General features: G+C 34.1%; 1 long non-coding RNA gene across 2 annotated transcripts in view; it reads right to left on the bottom strand.

The window, feature by feature from the left end:
• LOC106729610 overlaps positions 1–21,870 on the bottom strand; it is a 458,398-nt gene that overhangs the window by 249,014 nt on the left and 187,514 nt on the right. For both annotated transcript variants that reach the window (XR_004320598.1, XR_004320599.1), the window contains one exon: positions 2,014–2,085. This is a non-coding gene — a long non-coding RNA (uncharacterized LOC106729610). The remainder of the gene's footprint in view (positions 1–2,013; positions 2,086–21,870) is intronic.

The raw sequence follows: 21,870 nt of genomic DNA, 5'->3' as shown, positions 1-21,870 counted from the left end.
CAACATGGTTAAAATACTAATTATCCCAAAATTGAACTTCAGATTCTATACAATTGCAATCAAAATTTGAACAGGCTCTTTTTTTTGGCAGGAAAAAACTTCTGACTCTGAAATTTATAGGAAAATTTAAAGAATCAAGAATAATTTTAAAATTTTGACAAGAATAAAAATGAAAGAATTACACTGCTTTATTTCAAGACTTACTTTAAAGCTACAGTAATCAGGACAATGTGATACTGGCTTAAAGACAGAGCTACAGATCAATGGAACAGTAGAAATCCTTCAGAAATAAGCCAACAAAGACATATTTACTTGATTTTTGATGTTATTAAGGCAATTCAATGGTGAAAAAAATAGTTTTTCCAAAATAAATTGTGACAGAATAACTGAATATCAATATAGGAAAAATAAACTCAAATCTTAACTTACACACAAAAATGAACTTGAAGTGTATCTAGCCCTAAAAATAAAGTTAAAACTGTAAAATTTCTAGAAGAAAATATTTGTGGCCTTGGGGAAAACAAATATTTATTACAGAGTTCACAAAAAGCAATTAACATAAAGGAAATAATTGAGCTCTGTGAAATAAAAAAAAATTCTCTTTGAAAGACATAACTGGGGAAATTAAAGGGCATGAAACTAACTAGGAATAAATATTTATGATACGCAGTCCTGAAAATTAGCTTGTATCCAGAAAATTCAGAGAACTTACATGTATCAATAAGAATACAAAAATATTTAAAGTAGGCAAACATATTAAAAGTAGAAACAAAACTTCACTAAAGAAGATACATTAATGGCCAATGTACACAGAAAAGATGCTCAAAATCGTTAACCCCCAGGGAAATGCAAATTTAAATTACATTGAAACACCACTTCACAAATATGAGAAGAACTGAAATTAAAAGGAACCATCAATATCAAACACTGGCTAGGATGTAGAACAATGGAATGCACGCACTGCTAGTGAGAATGCAAAATAGTGCAGCCACATTAGCAAACAGTTTAGAAGTTTCTAATAAAGTTTAGCATAACCTTACCATATGAACCAGCAGTTACAGCTCCAGGTATTTACTTAAAAGAAATTAAAACATAAGTCTAAACAAAGATTTGCCCACAAATGTTTATAGTACCTTTATTCATTATACCCAGTAGCTGGAAGCAACCCAAAAGAACATCAACAGGTAAATGTATAAACAAATTATGGTATATCTCAGCAATAAAAAGCAACAAGCTACAAACACATACAATGATGTGGATGAATACTTAAAACATTATGCTGAGAAAAGTCAGATGCAAAATACATGTGATGCCATTTATTTAAAGTTGCAGGAAAGATAAACCTAATATATTGATTGAAAACAGATCAATGGTTATCAAAGGCTGGCGGGGGTTGGGGGAGGTTGAGTAGGAAGGGAAACAAGGAAATCTGTTGGGGTTATAGAATGTTCTATATCTTAAAAGATTAGGCCAAATTCTTCACTGCACTTAAAATATATTCATTTTATAGCTTGTAAATTTAACCTCAATAAAGTTACTCAGACTGGTCCCCTAAATTTTTTTTGACTAGAAATAACATGGCAACTATTTCTATTACATAATATCAGTCCTTATTACTTCAGAGCCTACAAAGTTAGCACTACCCCAATCCAGGCACCTATGAACTTCACCTAAAATAAATGGATTATAACTGAGAGCAAATTAGTTAAATTAATAAATTAACTGATTATTGATGAAAATTCCCTAGATATATTCCAAACTAATGATGCTTCAGGATTTCATTAATCAAATATTGAGGACATCTTGCATCCTTTTCTCTCATAAAGGAGACTTCTCCTTAGCAGTAAGTCCTGCATCATAAAGTAAAAACACAGGGAGTTTTAGAGGTCTGGTTCAACCTATGTAGAATGAGTAGATAGGCAAGTTCTTTGTATATTCAGTGATACCCTTGTTTAACACAAGGGCCACTCTCCGGTCAGCACTGAATAAACAGCAAATTACAAGAATACTAACCTTGATAACTGCCTCGATAAATATGAGGAAGTTTAATTTTGGAAATAAGAAAGGATGTTCCCAATCTGCAGTCTGTAAGAAAAAGAAAAAGAGGACAAATATGTTAACAGGCAGCTGCCCGCACCCTCTCTTTGTGTTCTCAAACTATCCTTTTTTTCCAACAGCTCGGCAGAAAGGAGAAATATACCACTTATTTTCTGAACAGGAAACAGACACAGCAAGAAAGAAGCTCATGAAGCAGAGACTCTTTGAGTGCCTTGTACAGTTCATCAGTGCACACAGATCTGGCCTCTAATGAAGCCATTTACATGCAGATGCAGGCCTGGGTGTGTGGACACCAGTCCCAACTCTGGGAATTGTTGTTTCATCTAATCAAAGGAAATTTGCACATGAAAGCCACATCCGTGTTCATTAACCCCACAGCTCTCTCAATATTGCTTTCTATTATTCCTAACAAAACTGCAAACCTTCACACGATTAGGTACCCCACTTCAGAGCTTTATTTTCCTCCCATTCGCAACCTAGGTCTGCATCTGAATGCAAAACTGAATGTGGGTCTGAAAGCCTGAATAATTTCTAAGTAGACTTATGAAAAACCAACCCCAAGCACCTTTTTTACATTGATTGGCCAACACACACACTGTCTCTTACTCTTTTCTCCAACAGAGGAGAATCCTCCATGCTTACAGTTGTATCATTACTGGAATGTAACAATACTCTTCAGGATGGGAATTTCAAGACAGTAAGTTTAACTGCCAACTTTATTTCCATGTGCAAACAAGACAAAAATCACAGTTGGATCTGGTAGCAAATATTATTCTCACATTACATTGAAATACAAAGGTCATAGTAAAGGTATTTGCAGCGGGTCTTAAAAATAAAATTCATGGTTACTAGTTGATACAAGACTATCACACACTTAATAAGAATTACCTCTTCTGTCAATTGTGTGGCTATTAACTGTGCAGAACTTGTGCCAGTGATCTGGCTACACTGCCTTCTCATAGGAGACAAACATGACACATAATATTTGCACCCATTTTTACTATCAAAAATAATCCTGAGCCTGGAACTTTCAATACAGTTAATAAATGTATAGTAGTTAATGTACTAGGATTGCTTATTTTGCTATTAATAGCAAATAGAGTTTCTCTTTGTACAGAATTAGAAGAGCAATAAGAACCTAGCTTTGTTAATGCAATTCAACAGTGACCTGCCTGGAAGTTTAGGGCTGAGAGGTCAGGCTGATCTCCCTGCCCACTCAGTGTCTGGTCTTTTTGCTGAAGCTGCCAACAGTGGTCTTAATTAGTGCCATTATGATTTTTTTTGAAATGTGGACACCTGCATAATACAAACTAGATGGAGTCCTACCACATTTCCTATCAACTATTAAACAGCTGTCAGAAGTTGACAATTTTAGTTGCTATTGTTCTGGGAAAGATTCAAATTACTAGAATAGAGGTATATTTATGTCTCATTTGTATTAATGCTCTAAATCATCTAGATCCTTATTATTTCCTCTTCTAAATATATACATTTTTTTTCTTTCAGATAAAAACACAGCTTAGAGATCCCCCCTAAAACAAGCAAACAAGCTGAAGTATGATTCAGTGTTTCAGTTTACTAAATAGCTTAAAAAATTGTATCACCAGATTATTAGTATTGAAGAATTAGCCATAACTATGGGCCCAGCAAGTCCTGTTATAGAAGAGAAGACTTTAAATTAAAATGTCAAGTATAGAGTTTTACATTCTTTAGGGAAAAAAAAACTTTCAGCCCAGAAGTTTTGCAATGGTGTTCCATGGGTACATCACAGAGGCCACTGTAGAGGCTTAAGACAAGAAGGTCAAGAGAGTTCACTTCCCCTACCCAATGCACTTCCTTCCGCTGCCATGCAGAGGAATTTTACTTTTCTGTAATTAAAAACATACATATTTTTAAAGAATGTCTATGCAGCTGAAAGAATTTGAAATCATTGGCATATGCAGAAGAAGACAAAGAAGAGAGTGAGAAACAAAAAGAAATCACCTATTATCATTTATGAAAGCAAAAGGAAATGGAAAATTACACTATCACATTTTCTAGTGGCAGAGATGCTCCCGTGGAATCATTTTATTGCTCCAGTTGATGGGAGAGCAGTAAAACAACTGTTGGATTTCATTTTCAATTGTTGTTTAGTCTGTAAGAATGTTCAGCAAGTAAATTTGCAAAAACTTTGGAATAGCCCATCTGTTCATTTTAAAGGATGAAGGAGAAGAAGGTAATTAGGAAATAGATGGACTTTTCTTGTTTCATATTTGTAAATTATACCTTTAAATAATAATCTTTGAATTCTGGAACACTTAGTGTAGAAAAAATTCCCCAGGAAATGGTTCAATAAGTAGCATATTGTATTTCTGAATCATTTCAAGTTTCTATAACCTCTTTTAGTCAGTTTATATGACATTTCAAATTCAAAATGGATAAAAGACCTATTCATTTATTCACTTATTTATTCAACAATTATTAAGCAATGACTAGATCCTAGGCACCATGCATTTGATGGTTCAAAACATATTCAGTGAAAACAAAGCCCAGAGAGCAGACAGCTATAATGCAGGGTGGTAAATAATATGATAGCAGTAGACATAGAGTACTATGAGACTTTCTTGCTTAGAAGTCTTTTTTATGGAATTATGTTTAGGGAAAAAAAGTCAGTAAGTGGAGAAAGAGGAGAAAATTCATCTAATTCAGGAGTATTACTGAAAAACAGCCCATATTTGTGAGATAATTAGAAATGGAATATTGAATATGAGGTTAATAATTTGATCTTGAAATTAAGTTTCCTCAAATTATTAGTAAAAAAGTTACTATAGGCAAATGATAGCTCTTAAATGAAAGCACTGATGTGCTAATAAATACAGTCAAAGATCAAAAGTCATGTTCTATTTTTTAAAAAGGCAGCATTTACTTGGTCTTATATCAGCTGAAGTTACCCTCTGAAGAATATTTTGCTAAGTAATTCCAAATAAAAAGTGTGAAAAGGGATGAGAAAGATAAGCCATAAATGCACAGTAAATTAGCACCTCAGTTGTTCTGAGCTTAAAGGGATTAAAACTGAAGTTGTAGAACAGGGTATCTTTGGGGATGGGTGGGGCGAACTCCTCACTGTAGTAGTCTGTCATCATTTCCCACTATCAAGTCCACGGAAAACTAATCTAGAAGGTACTCCATGAAAAGAGTTCTATGCCCAATTAATTTTGGAAATCACTTTGTTCCAAAGCCCCTCTTTGGAAATCCACAGTCCATATAAAAACAGTAAAAGTTACATGAAATCTTTCTTTAAAGAAACCTCCTTAACTTGGTATATCTCAGTATTTTCCAAAATAATTTCGTTTTGTGAATTTCTCAATTATATCTAAATTATTTGCTTGAAATAAAAATAATAAAGAAAGCATTATGCAGTTCATCCATGAATGCCATTGTGTAGAAGGACAAAAGATAGGTAGTGAAAGATAATTTTCAAACATTCACAGCTTCTCCATGCTGTACCAAATTTCCAATAACAGTTTCTAATACAACCTGAAGTCAGCAGTTACTAAGGACGCACATGAATCTCTGCTATGTCCACCTCCTTATAAATGTTCTATTTTGATGACTTTATTTTGCAATGCATTTTTTCAGAACACTACACAATTTGACAACAGTAACAACAGTCAGATTGAAACACTCCCTGCTCTTTTCTTTTCCAATAATATTGTGGATTACTTCTTTCTCCAACTTCCTGCTCACTGACCACTTTTCTCTGTGTTATTTGCCGTTTTATCCGCCTCCATTTCTGGATTTTAATTATTCTCCAAGACTCAGATTTTGGCCTCTGTTCTTTCTCCTCTCTTTTCATATTCTAACTGATCATATGTAACAGCTTAAAATACTACTTGATGCTTAAATGTATATTTTTAGCTGCTTCTTTTCTATGTCCTCTTATTTTGGGTACTTATCATAGTCATAAAATCTAATAATTCAATATGAAAATCATCACTGAAAGTACTGATATTCATTTCAATCAATTTTAGGCTTGAAATTTTGACAGTATTTCTCCTTCATACTTTATATCCAACAAAATATCAAATCTCGATCATGGTTCTTTCATTGTCTATTCTTTTCATTCCAATCATCCTCTCAAGTATACACAGCTATATATGCCTCCTCCCTTGTTGTATCGCATCCCTACCCTCTCACACATGGGTCTTCCTAAAATACAGAAGTCTTTATATGGATATCTTGTCACAAATTACTTTATGACCACTTAACTTTTGAAAAGTATTAAGTACTACAGAATGATAGCTACTCTATGTATAAAGTTTGTGAATTCAGAAAAGGTCAAAAGAAAATAACCACCCAGAATATTCTTTATCCATTGATAACAAGTGTTAATATTTTGTGCATTTTTCTATACCACCAGTATCTGCTTTTACCCAGCCTAATTTATTAAATATCATTATATTTTTGTGGCATAGATTTTTTTTAAAACACAGCGCTTAATGAGCATTTCATGTTCCAAGAGGTATCCTAATTAATTTAACTGTATCCTTATTAGTTGATCGTTTAGGCAAAATTCAGCTTCTAAATATAATTAATAGCACTGTAGAATACTTATTTTTTAAATAACCTCTCATTTTTCCCCTCAGGATAAATTCCTACAAGTAGCAATTTTGCGCCAAAGGGTATGAAAATTTTCAGAAATATTGGATCAATTTTCACTAGCATCAGCAGGGTAAGGTTTCATCTAAAACTTCATAATTTCTTAGTGCTCATTGTATAAATTCTAAAATCTCAGCGTGGCTTTCAAAACTCTATCTAACCTCATTTCACACTATTATAAATATTCCATTGAGATAATTATAGTTTCCTGACTCTCTCTTAAATACAACATATTATTTCTTGATCTCAGACTTCTATTTATGTTTTCCTTTATTTCAGAATGCTTTTTATCTTCCTCCTCTATCTATACAAATCATGCTCCTCCTCCTCAACTCTTATTTATATGGCTCATCTTTAATTGGCTTTCCTTCATAAACCGCTTTCCCCCTCTCTCTGAACTTCTGTGTCATCATCAAATATTTTGATTTTAATTTGAATTATTGATAGTTTGTATAAATTTTTACCTGAGTTTTAATTTGAGGTCATCACCTCTCTCTAAAATTATGTTACTTCAAATGTCTCAACATTTAACAAGATGCTGTGCATCTTATAATGCCCAGTGGATGTTTGTTGAATGAATAATAATAGTTATTAAGACAGTAACCTATACGATAATGAAACTTCTAGCTACTGTTATATTCATTTCACTGGCTAGTTATTCCTTAACAGTTGAGATTTTAGGAAATACTATAAGAGGTCACTAAGTAAGACTTTATTTGTAGAATGTTGACTTTTCTCAGTTATCCCTTTCTTTGCCTTTGTATGTTATGAGAAGTTGAAAGAGTTAAATTTCAATCAGCTTCCACCCTAAACCAACCCCAAAGTAGGTCTTAGAGTGTACACTCTAATGTGATTCCTCCAAAATATGTACTCGGGAACTGAAAATATTATTAAAGAGGAAATTAAAATAATGATGTATTCTTGGAAAGCATTAAAATGATTTGTTTCATTCCAGTGCTTGGTAAAGTACCAGAATATTTTCTCCAAGATTTATAGTTTCATGACCATATTCAACCTTGGTAGTAACTTAAAAACTAATTGTAACAAAAGTTCTGAGATTTATTACAAAATTAGAAAAAGAAATAGTATTTGACTCATATGTACATCTATATAATTATTAGGATATGAATATAAGATTTGTTTCTACAATCCCTTACTATATAAGTTTGTGAAACTTTGATTATTATGTACATTATTAGCTCCTCCAATTTGAGTATGTTAAACCAGATTCTGAAATGATGATGAACAATATTATGTTGTTACATTTTTATTACAGTAAGATATTTATAGATGAAATTTCATTTAGCGCTACAAGACCTCTAGCGACCAGTAAGAGAAAATTAAATTTTTCTGGGTTTTCTGATATGGACTTTTATGGAGCATTAAGCTTATATAATAATAGCAGTCAAAGAATTATGCCTCCCTTAAAATCACATTTCTGGCTATATTCTGTTAAGATAATTTTTGAGATAGAGACTTTAACCACACTCTGCCTCATGTTACACAGGTCTGATTGTGTTAAAATGTCTAATTATGAAAAAAATCTGTTAAGATATCAAATACACTCCAACTTTTACCTAATCAAGAGTATTTGCTTTATGTCTTTTTTTCTACTGATTTCTAAAACAAACTGAATTTTCACGTAGAAAAGCACTTTGTTCCACCTTTAAATGATTACCCCAAAAACAGAAAGTAATTTGAGAGTACTACTTCGACCTCCAATTATTATTTCTCTTTAATAACCCAAAAGGCATCAGGACAATCTAGTTTAACCCCACAAGGATAGAGAGAGACTCCAGCAGGTAAGTTACCTAATGATAAAGAATTAGAGATTTCATTTTGCCTCCAAATTCTCCAACTTCTCTTGTATTCTAATGAAGATGTACATCTCTCAACAATGGAAGGCAGGGCCATCAACACAGAACTAGGAAACAGCTGGAGCAGACCATAAAATTCTTAGCCTACAAACTCTTAAAAAGTTCTAGTTTTTCATATAGATATACTAGATAAGGTTTTACATTTTTCTCTTTAATAGTTAATTTACTGGAAACAGTTGAAGAATGAGAACAAAATGCTCAGGAGAGCTACATCTCTGATTTATGTGTTTGGAAGAGGACTGACTTCTTATGTCCCAAAGATTTTGCAATAGTTTTCCATGTGTTATCTCTTTAATCCTGGAAATATCACTGTGAATTAGATGATCTTATCCTCACTTTTACAGATGAAGCAAATAAAGCTGAAAAAAGATAGTTTAGTAATATCACAAAGAGAAATGAAAAGTTAGTAAGTCAGGATCTAAGGCAGTAATTTGACTGTAAACTTTAGAAAAATAAACAAAGAATTTATAATTAAAAAGAATCATGGAAAACCAACTGAAATAAAGGAGAATGCTTGCTTTGTTTTTGATCCTGGACTAGAATTCTTTAACATCTCACTGATGATCTAAATGGCTATAATCCCAGGTCCAAGGACTGAATCCAGCCAGCACCTGTGCATGACGCTGAGTCATCCGTGTGATTCTTCTTGTAGCCTTGAAAAGACCCTATGCCTTAGAACAAAAAGTACTTTCAGGGACAGAATGACATTGACTTGACCTATTCCCCAGCTGCCTGGCAAGTAGTTCACACACAGGTCTAAGACTGTTTGCCTATCTAAAGGAAGCTTTGGATGAATTGCTCATTCATCAGCCCCATGTCTATAATCAGGGTTGCTGTCTGTGAGGGTGCTCTATGACTCCCCAGTAATATCAAAAAGGCTAAAGTTAAACAAACAAGAAAACTCTGTCCTTCACCCTATTGTGCAAGAAAGCTTACAAAGTCTGTCTGTCTCTTTCTAAGTTGCCATGAATCCTTACTCATGAAAAGATGAATAAGGGCATGTGTTAATGAGGAGTCAAGCACAAAGTGAATGCAAATAAAAGAGGGGTCTTCTAGTCATGAAAATATTTGAAAGTGATTTCTCTTTCCTCATCTTTCATTCAGAATTCACTTGCTCATGCCAACCTTCCTTTCTCCCCTTAACAGATTTGTCGAAAGACTAAATCATTGACATTGAAGATATTTTATGTCTGTGAGTATGTGAAAAGAAAAAGAAACAAAACTGTGTATGCTTAAATTGTTGTGAATATAAAAGTTGTTAATATCCTCACTTACTGTTTCATATGCTTGAGTAGAACTTCCAGATTTTAAATAAGGAATTACTAGTTTTCATGAATATATAAAAATGTCATATTTTTTAACTTAGATGCTCTCCTATAAAAAAGATTTGGTATTTTCTACTAATGAAAGAAAAGTTTAAAATAATAGCTTTTCTAGCTGTGAATCTAACGATACATGCAATTCACTAATTCAAAGTGAAAATTTCTTTTTTCACAAAATTTTTGTTTATTTGAACTTGACAAAAGAAGTGGAAAAAATTAGAAGGGCTGTTGTAATTAGCAGTGTTGCTCTTGATTATTTTAACCCTTTTCTCATAAGGTCCCTAGTAACTTATCACTTACAAATATTAATCCTATACTGGTCAACTCTATATGAATCCATCAAACAGAGCAAATGCATTAGTATGGAATGAGGCTATGCCATAACAAGCTTCTAGGTATTTTAAGTCTCCTACAGTGTATTATTTATAAACTACTATATACATGAACATGAACAGATGAAAATTTGGTATTTATTTCTTACCTGATGTGTTCTAAGAGTAACACTGAAAAGAAAATACATGATAATGCCCAGCAATCTGTACAAAGCCACCTACCATCAGTTCAGAATAATACAGAAAGTGAAAAACATGAGGAAACATCTCTCAGCAGCCAAACTCTTCCCTCAATGCCAACACCATGCTTATCAGACAGATAACCATCTCTGAATGATGGCAGGATGCAGCACAGGAAATGAGCTGTACAGAGATGCTGTCTACTAACCTACATAACAGTATGATAAACAGTACATAATAACTTACTCCTACCCTGTCTTTGCTATCAGATCCTTAGGAATTGCATAAGACCATCACCTACCTCAATATAATTCTGTACATCAAAGAATGTTCATTTTATGGCTCAGGATTGGAGTTATGGTTGTCATAAGTGATGTATCTTGCTTTAGACTCTGTTGCTGCACATTTCTCTAAAGCAAAAGACAGCAGCTTGCCACTAATGGAATTCACATTGAGACGCTAGGGACAGGACTTTATTAGGAAAGCTCCTATTTTGTAAGCTGTTGAGCTATTCTTTTTTTTTTTTTTTTTTGTAGCAGCTAATCTGAAACACAGTTTTTTTCTAGAAAACTGAGTGCACTGTGGGTAGCCACTATTTAGTCCTGGTTCTACTTCCTTAAACTTTCATCATATCCAATTTCCTCTTCCCATTTTTGAGGAGCAGGCCTACTCCATCAGTCACAAACTCCCATAACTGGATCCTGGATTTCCCAACTCCAAAGCCCTTAAAAATAAGTTATTGGCAATCCTTATAAAGGCTAGAATAATTAACAAAACATTTAAAGATTTTAAGTATGAAAATTAGAAATGTTTTGATATCTGCCTAAAATATTTTGAGAATACTAAAAATATGATTGTTGATTTAAAATCTAAGAACTGGTAACTACATGAATGTCATTTATTTTCCTTTGATTCCAATCTAATTCTCAGTTTGTAAGTCCTGAGTCCTCCCGTATCACACCCTACTCGCCTTGTTCTTGCCTCAAGTAAAACGCACCTTCATGTGGTAGAACGCGACCTCATCATTCCCTCTACCTCAGAGGCTCCCTGTGCTCTCCTCCCTCCCTGCAGTTCTCTGACTGGCAAATCTGCTTCGGGACTTGGCTTAAAAGACATTTCTTCAATGATTTTTTCCCCCTTGATCTAACCCACCTTCTCAATCCCCCCGATCCCTGACAAGACTAGGATTCCCTTATACTTTCTCTTGTAGTGACTAGCACTTCTTCCAGTTATATGTTTTATCATTATTTGTGTGATTAGCTCTTTAACATTTGTCTTCATCACCCCACTGCAAAGTACATGAAAACGAGCACTGTGTACACACAGTAGGTAACCTATAAATAATAAATAATTATTGAATGAATGAGAAAATAAACTAATGGACATAATGAAGATGTGAATGTCTTGAAGAAAATAAAGAGAAGATGCTTTTGTTAGCATATCTATCTGCTTTGCTTTAACTGGATTATCTGTAGCAAAAGCATTTTTAATAACCTTTAATTATTTCCCTAACATCAAACAGTGAATTTACTTACAAAGAGAATCATTATTATAACACTTATAATTGGCAAGCCTGTTATTTTCAGCTGAGACCATGACCTGCTTTAAAGATGACTCATTACAATACTCACTGACTGCTCACTACAAAGAATGCCTGTATTGGGGCTCTGAGAAGACACAAGTAAGGCAAATTTCCTGTACTGCAGATGCCTGCAATTTATCCTAACCCCTCAGCCCTGAGAATACCACCACCCTCAAAACAAAATTAAACAGGGGCTTGAAAACAATGAAAAGAGAGTATAGCAGCAATTTCTTTGTGTTGTGTATATTTAAATAAAAACTTCCCTAGCACTTGGCCTATATCTCCCTGGAGCATTTTATCATATGTCAGATATGATTTGAGGCTCTGTGGCTAAGAAGACATAATCCCTACCCTCATAAAACACATATTCCAGTCAGTAACACAGAACAGGACAGAGATGATTGCTACACAACAAGAATCAGGGCTCTACAGGAACTGCGGAGAAAGGTCTGTGAGAGCACTTAAGAGAAGGAGGGCTAATTTGCATAGAGAGAAAATCATTGTATGCAATAGGCCACTAAGAGCTGGGTCATCTTGAAGAATGAGTAGGTTCTGTCAAGTGTACCAACAGGGGAAGAGCATTATTGGAAAAATTATCTGCATAGGAAAAGGCAGGCTCTCTTTACAGGATATATTTTTAAATAAGTGTGGCAGTCATAATTGAATCTTATTTTAAGGAACAAAACATGTTATAACAGGAAATACCAAAGGATAAATTGGACAGAATCATTTCCAATTTTTCTTCTGCATTTTTTATAACATAATTATCCTATTCATAATACTAAATGTTTTCACCATAGTAGAGTATTAATAGAGTGGTCACTGTAATAAACAGGCTGATATCAATGCCAATACCAATGGCTTTTTGACACTGTTGAACTTACTATCCTCTTCTTTACAGCAGCACTGTTGGAGTGATCTACGAAATAAACCATGACAGAATTTTCCTGATGATTACGTATCTTGAAAAACTATAATAGCCTAGAAAACCAAACAACTTAAAATTTCCAGTATATTATGAGTTCCCTGGAATTTGAAAAGATTGTCTATGTTTTAGGACTTAGAAAGTATGAGTTAATGTCCTACTAGATTGACGGATGGCAGTTGGTTTTTATTAAATGCCACCATCAAGGGAAATTTCTATTTTGAATAAAACTTAGAAGAATGTTTTTTTGGTTCAGAAACTGAAGAAACTGAAGTTCTAATATGAAATCCAACACTAAAACATTGCTTATTGTTTATACACATAGCTATATATCTCTGAATATTGGCATATTTCTTAAAATACCCAGAGAGTGTCTTGGTTGACTTGTTTCTGTGAATTTTACTTAATACAGGATTTGTGGACTTAAAATTTTTTTCTTATAACATTTAAATAAAGCTGTTAATTTCATTTTGAAGCTGTATTTATTCTGAGTAATTTTAAAAGCATTTTAAAATGACTTTGGGGCCACTTCTAATGAAGAAATAAACATACAGAGATCAGAAATTCCAGCCTCTCTGAATAGTATTTATGAACATATGGGACACTACAACCAGACTGGGGAAGGGGGGGATCTGGACAACGGAATATTTTCTTAATCTCGGTTTAGAAGGAATAAAAAAATAAGCGGTAGCTATTATATAATCATAGGCATCTGAAATGTAGGAATAATTTTTGATATTTGTTTCCAAAAAGATTTCCAAGTATTAAATTTTGTAATTCTCATATTTTATCCAGAAACGATTTTCTAACTTCGTAACATTTGCATTTCCCAAATAATAACCAATTTAACTATAATTCCCTGAGAAACATTTAGATATCCTGGGTATTTGTTTGTAGAGTTAGATAACTTGAGAATAAAAACATCCCAAAGTCACATCGAACATTCTATACATAACTAATTAGGAATCTTATCTTTCAGTATCCACTCAAAAATAGCTGTGATTTGATGGCCTTAGAGAAGATAGTCAGTGTGTTTAGAGAGTTTTTGTGGATTGTTTTTGTTTGTTTGTTTGTTTGTTTCCCCAGAGAGTTAACTTGGTTTCTAGAAGTTAGCTGTATTTATATTTGAAACATTTATTTCACTTGCTGGCTTTCTGAGATGAGTCACTTGAAACCATATGCATAAAAGAAAATAGTCATGCCATCTTATGTGCAATTGTGGGTAGGTATGAAAATATATTAGTACTGTCATCCCTACAGCTATCTTTACATACAGTGCATGGACTGTGCATGCTATTGAACCAACTTCCCATGCGGGCATTAAGAGTGTAGTTTATAAATACATAAATAGGTGCAGTATATATTTACACAGGCGTGATGCATTCCTACTGCAGTGAACTCCACAGGGGATTACAGTTTTCATCTTCTTCGCACCTACCCTCTCCCTGCCCCACAACAGCAAGATTTCATTGTACACTGCTAAAAATCATATTCCCAGTTGTGGCTGAGAGTAAATAAACTCAAAACAGGATCTCCAGGTCTCTTTATTGATGCTGCCCTGGAAGGAGGTAGTGCATTAACAAGTGGGGGAAAGAAAAAAAGTTGAGGAGGAAGGGCTCTAAATTCAATGCAGTGAAAAGAAGGAAAGAAACTCTCAAAGGAAAGCCATTTACTTTCCAACACTACTTGATAAACAGATTAATTTCTTCTTTCTTTCTCCAGGCTCCAAAACGCCTGTGTTAGGGGCAGAGGGAATGGAGTTGTGGAAGGGAGAAAAAAGGGTGTTAGAGGCAAGATGGAGTTCTCCAGACTAGGTGTGTGTAATTATTTAAGGTGACTGCATTTGAGGGAATTAAAGATGCCTTGTTACAGATAGTTTTGTTTCCAGAATGAAAGCTTCTGTTCTGTTTTATAACTTCTTGTTTAGATCTAACAGTGCAAAAAGACTAATACACAACTGGTATTTGTATGCACTCAACACATAAGTCTGCTATTAGGCACTTTTTTAAGAGAGAATGATAATAATAGGAATTTCTATGCAAAGCATATTTGCTGTGAATTATTACACAGAAAATACACTTGTAACCTAATGAATAAAGCAGTGGTGTATAAATTATAAATGGTAACATGGAATTTGGGATAGTTGTTACAAAGAACTTTCTTTGTGCAGGCATTCTTCAAAATCCTAATCTGCATTTTATTGATGCCCTAAGAGAATATATATCTAAATGATTAGAAACAGGAACAGGGGTTCTAAGATTGAGATTATGTTGTTATAACCACCAGATATACTTCTTTTCCAAATGTTCTACCTACAGGTGTTAGTTTGAGAAATGAATCCAACAAGTCTGTTGCCATCATTTCCATTAAACACACCACCTTGCAGCACTGTTCCCACCACAGGTGACTGCCCTTCCCTTTTGTTTACTCCACCACAATTAGTTTCTTACACAGTGGAAGCAAATGGGGAGATTTCAACTGTTGGTAAATAAAGGGCTGTGCATGAGTGCCTCTTAATAGCTTATCATCGTGTGTAATCAAACTGAATAATTGCCTGTGAGGAGAGTTCCTAAGCGTTGGCAGATGCCCAAGGGCTGAGCTCTGCTCTGGAATGTCACCACGCAATGAAGCCCTGGATGGATAATGCATCAGCAGCACTGGAGCTCTAGGCATGTCATGCAGGTGCGCAGAAATCAGCGAGGTGAGGCAAATGTAAGTGTGCCAATGACACGGGAATGGTATTAGATGGATAGGGGGCAAGTAAAAAGACAAAGAAGCCAAGAAATTGAAGAAAACAGCTTTCACCACTAAATGGAAATTACCTTGAATGCTGCATTGCACCAGTGACTTTGACAGCTGAAGCAGCAGCAAAGAGAACTTGACTAAGATATTGGCTGTGCTATTTGCTTTTGCAAGGGGCTAAGTGTGGTTGCCTTTCTCCTGACAAGATCAATCACTGTTCGTACAATACAATGAGCCAAATTCAAGAATATTTTCTTGGGGGCATTCATAAAAAGATTGAAAAGCAGCAGGCTGTTCCTATACCTTGAATGCACAAGGACAAAGAAACACATTCTCCAAATGGCCATTACCTAAGAATTTTCTTACGTATAACATAAAATTATACTTTGTGAATGTTTACTATTTATGTCATATAATTAAACTTTGATGTCATTTATCAATGGAAAATAGATTCACAGATTCTAGATAATCTTAAATCCCCGCTTATTTTGCCCCATTTTAAACTAGATTTTCACAGACCAGAACCTCATTTTCTTGCTCTGTTCCCAGTGTTCTCCTAGAGAACACGTATGTATATGACAGATAGGCTGGCACTTAATATTGGGTCATGCAGTGAGTTATCTTTGACATACTCACATTCATGCACACCAAGTCAAGTGAGCCTCATTATAGGCTGGCATTCCCTGTGACAGACAAGTAACATCTGGGCTGCTTTGTCTGCAAACAGTGTGTCTGCTGGGGAATCTTATTCACAAATCCTTTAAAGCACAAAGGCTCTCCCTTTCTTCTCTTTCCTTTTTACATGGGGATGTGAATATGAATTGAAATTCCAAATTAACTATTCCAGATAAAGCTTAAGGTTTTCATTAATATTTAAATTGAACTATCAGACGTGATGTTGTGATACTTCATACCAACAGCCTGCACAGAGGCTTTTAAATATTAAGGTTTCATTATTTTCAAAGGAAAGAAGGAACTGTTCTTTTCTTTCAAACAGTGATACTGTGGAAACTAATGTGAGCCATGTAAAAAACAAGAAAAGCATGAAATTAGCCATAGATGCTTAGGTACTATCTCTGCCTTTGCAGATCACCCTGAATACCAGAGCTCAGTACTCTGTCAAATAGGCTTATTCTAGCACTTAAAGGGGAAGCAACTACAGTTGTTCAACCAGCAATTTGTTTGGCTCTTTCCAGTGCCTGGCTCCTAACAGCCATTCAATAATCATCTATTTGATATTGAACAAATAGAGGTGTGAGCTAGATGTTGTAGGGAACACAAACACGTAACAAACAGCCTCCATCCTTGATCATATTAGAGTACTGGTAAATTATTCTCATGATTCACAGAGTAAAAATGGGAAGATTTTCTAGAAGAGGAGTGACAAGAATTGGTCTAACATTAATTGAATGGGGAGGACATTCCAGAAAAATGAAATGCTATAAGCAAAGGGTAAAATATGAATACTCCAGATTTTTGAAGGGACATTTAAATGGTGAGATACCTGGGAGCAGAAAGTTCATGTAGTGGGGTAACAGAGGTTACAGTTGAAAAGTTGAGACCAAATCATGGAGCACAGGCCTTTAAACTTTCTCTCCCATTTCATGAGCAACAGGTCATTTAGCAAGAGAGTGATGGAAAAATTACTGTATTGGGGAGATTACTCTACCTATACTAGAGTCCAGTTCATATTTCTACTGGGAAAATACAAATATTCAACACAGGCTATTTCAAAGTTTTCTAAGTAGGAAGCAGCGGATCCTTAAAGTATTCGTGCTATGATCAACTTCTTTGAGCTATTCTTCTTTTAATCATCTTATAATTTCTCTATCAGTCCTTGATATGCCCTTGTATCTAATTAATTGTTTCTTCTGTCTCCTTTAAAGGATCCTTCTATCCCTGGATATTATATTGGGGCATCTCAATGCTACGATTTAAACTGGTTGTTTTCTCCCATCATACTCACTTCCTAAGGTCCTTCTTTGTGTACTCATGATTACATAGCTGTCTACCAACAGATGACATTCAAAATTATATCTTGCCCTCAGCTATTTCTTTTGAGCTCTTGCCTCTTAGAGCCAACTGCTTAATTAATATTTCCTGTTGGGCATATCAAGAAAACTTATCACTACCTGAGATGATAAATATGTATTTGTTAATATCGATCTCTTCCTTGCAAAAATGTAGGCTCTTTGTGGAGAGGAAGTTTTATCTTTTTGTTCACTGATGCATTCTTATGTCTACAACAGCACCTCACACATAAATCGTACTTAAAAATATTTTTGAATGAGTAAATAGCTGAATCTCTGATCCAAGCTATTATTTAACATCTCCAATGGTATATCAAGTGAATAGACTATTTTAATCACCAACATTGTTTAGAATTACTGGTACAGAGTGATAATAAAAAACGATCTGACTCTAAATTGATTACATTATTCTCTTAAAATTATCTACAGATAATGTACCCCTTTATCCCAGGCCTAAGGAGAACAGCTTCCCCCACCGATAATCTCTCCTGGACTATTTCTATCACCACTCTTCCCTATTTCAAACTCCACACTATAATTATGTACACCTTTTTAAAACATATATCAGACATCATGCTTTTAAAAACACCAAAAAGGCTTTTTACTGCTGTTAAGATAAAAAACAGCACATGATCAACACAGACAACAAAACCTTGCATGATCAGGCTCCTGCTTATCTCCCCATCTCTCCTTGAGTTAACACTCCTCTCCTCTGCCCATGCCCACTCCTGCTTTCTGCTCCAGTCGTAAGGTCTTCTTGCTTCAGAGTCTCATTCTCTGCATGCCGCTGCACTACTCAAAGGACTTCTGTTCCTTTCTTCACCTAGTTAATTTTCACTGCCCCCTTTAGATCTAGACTCAGAGATGCCCTTCCTCAGGGAAGACTTTCCAGATCTCCTTGACTCAGTCAAGTATCCTTTATAGAACTTAGAAAGACAATTTGATATTTGTGTCTATCTAGGTTTGTTCACATTTGCAAATACTTAATTACTTAAATGACTTAAATACTTATACTTATTAGGTATCATCTATGAGCCATGAGCCATACTAGACACTTGAAATTCAGCAGTAAAGAACTGCAATTATGATGCTAAAATTCAAATGAGGGCAAAAGATAATAACTAATATAATACATATTATAATGTTAAGCTATACTAAGAGACAAAAGAAAAATAAAGCATGGTAAGTGGCTAGGGAATGTACAAAGTATTATATCAGGCAGGGTGGTCAGGGAAATTATTTCTAAAGAACAGGTATTTGACCAAGTAAGAGGATAAAGTAAAGGAGAGAATACTACAAATATTTGGGCAAAGATCACCCCAAGCATTAGGACTAGCAAGGGCAACAGCCTTGAGGTATTAGCATGCTGGGCAGGTTCAAAATCTAGCCAGAGCACCAGCATGGTTGGAAGTAAATGAGCAAGTAGGAAATGAGGTGAGAACAGACAAAAGGGCTAAGATCATATGGGATATTATAGGCCAAGGAAAATATCTTGAAATTGGTATTTTATTCTGAGCGTGCTGGGAAGATGTTTGGGAACAGAAATATAATAATCCAATTTTAGTTTTAATGTAGCTGACATGGAGAATAGGTTATGGTAGCAAGAGAGTAGAAGCAGAGACTAATTAGGGTGCTACTGCAGTAGTATGGACAATGAACTAGGAGGATTATAAAAACGATGATAAGAAGATGTTAGATTCACAATAAATTTTGAAAGTAGAGCCAACAGAGATGGTTTGGATGTGAGATATGAGACAAAGAGAAGAATCAAGAACAACTCCAAGATCTTTGGCCTGAGTAACTGGATGAATGGTGGTATTATTTACTGAAGAAAGGGACATTGGGAGATAGACAAGTTGATGAAGATTTGAGCTTTGGACATGTTAATTTTAATGATACCTATTAAGAATCTAACTAGCGATGTCAAGTATACAGTTGGATACATAAGCCAAAATTCAAGTTTCAGTACATTATTGAATACTGATGATTTATTTTATTTAGATATAATTGACATATAGCATTATATTAGTTTCAGGCACACAATGTAATAATTCAATGTTTGTATATATTGCAAAATGATCACTGTAATAAATCTAGTTAACATCTATCACCTCACATAGTCACAAAAAATTTTTTTCACTGGGATGAAAATGTTTAAAATTTACTCTATTAGCAACTTTCAAATATGCAATACAGTATTATTAATTAGTCACCATGCTATACTACAACCCCATGACTTATTATATAACTGCAAGTTTATACTTTTTAACCCCCTTCACCCATTTCACCTGCTAAAGTTGCTGATTTTAAAAATATCAAAATGAATGGAACTAAAAGACTGGAATTCCTTCATAATAATTTAAAAATAATTATTTGTTTTGTAACATTCAAAATAAAATGAAACTATTTGACTTGTATTATGTGTTACCATTGGAGAAACAAACCGTCGGCATGAATGTGACTTACATGCCTATTCTAACTTGAAATACTGATGGGTTCAATGTAGGTGCTAAGTAAACAATGACAGTTTACTTATTGTTGTTTTTGGTAACCAAAAGAAGCAGAGAAAGAAAATAACAGCAACTCAGCCTTTGACATAATGTAGCCCTAGGAGAAATTTACAGGACAAAATTTTATAAACTGTCTAAAGGCAAAGAATTAGGAAAGATGACAGAAAACATGTAATAGAAAGAGCAGTAGACAGGAAATTAGACTTTGAGCTCTGGATCTTTCAAGAATATTTTTGTTAACCTTGGTCCAATATCCTCATCCTTCTGGCCTATAATAAATCTGCTCAAAAAATATACAAAATCTTAGAGTTCTTCCTAATTAAAGGAAGTCAACCTTTGTCTTGATCAGTTACCTTTCAAAATGGCCTGATTTTTGTTCACAATATATACTGTGGGCTGCAATATTAACGTCCATTTTAGACACTCTTCAATCTGGGCCATATGCCACTAGTGCAATATTGTTCTACTTACCAAAAATAACATATCCTCTTTAGCTACACAGTTATAGAAAGTCACCAGCTTCTGTTAATTTTTACACCTCAGTTGGTCATTTTGTGAGGACATAAATTAACTACAACCACAAAGAAAATGTGTAAACAATTGAGAATTCCAGGAGGGAGGGGGCGCTGTAAGCATTTAAAAGAACAATTTTATGATTACTGTTACCCACATAGACTTAAAAAACAAAACAAAAACCTTTGAAAATACAGTAGGTGCATCACCATTTAATTAATTATAAAAGGACAATCTAATTAAAATATGTATCTAATATAATCTTCCTTTGACTTGGTAGTCTAGAAATATTTGAGGACATTCATCCAAATAAGAGGCTCAAAATAAATATGAGGGCCACAGGACTTCCTGAGTATTGCTTATAGGTGAAACAAATGCTCACATTTGATAGTAGAAACTAGATGCTGTACCACAGTCAAGAGAATTTTTTTTCCTTATTCTGAAAAGCAGTTATAATATAAAGAAAGGATACTCTACAGGGACCAGTCTAATTTCTGTTTAATAGATATAACATACTATATTATTAAATAATAGAAAACATACAGATAAGTAGAAATTATATGTTACTATTACAATTGATATATATAACTTAATTTACCAATCTTCAACTTCCCATAACTCTTTTCTTATTCAAGAAAAAAGTTGACTCCTTTACTGTTTTCCTAAACTGTGTTCAGTAGAATACTAGCACTAAAAAAAGATAGGTATACTCTATCAAAAAAAATTAATAATAATAATAATGATGATGATGAAATATATGAAACAGGAGAAATTAAGAGAAATTCTGCATGATATATTAATGGCTCTAAAAAAGTCCCACAGAAAAAATAACTAATTGAAATTGTTTAAACCAGCAATTTTCATCCTTACTGACCAGAAAAGGCTTTCTTCCTTAGTACTTACGAAGAATTCCCAAGACTTGTGTTACACGGAATATAGTTCTGTAAACAATTTCTAGTAGTTGACAAATACCTCTACTACAGCACATTCTACATTATGTTTTAAGTTACTAGACAATGACCTGTGTATATGTAGAAACTTTTTTTTAATTCTTACTTTTCTAGAGTCTTTAATGGGATCTGGGCAACAGTGTGTTTACTAATGTTAAGGGTATGCAGTAAGAAATATATAACTTAATTATATATATAAACCCCTTAGTTT

The sequence above is a fragment of the Camelus ferus genome, chromosome 6 (assembly GCF_009834535.1).
Source record: "Camelus ferus isolate YT-003-E chromosome 6, BCGSAC_Cfer_1.0, whole genome shotgun sequence".
Taxonomy (NCBI): Eukaryota; Metazoa; Chordata; class Mammalia; order Artiodactyla; family Camelidae; genus Camelus; species Camelus ferus.
The sequence above is the reverse complement of the archived record's forward strand: the minus strand, read 5'-3'. Positions and strand labels throughout refer to the sequence as shown.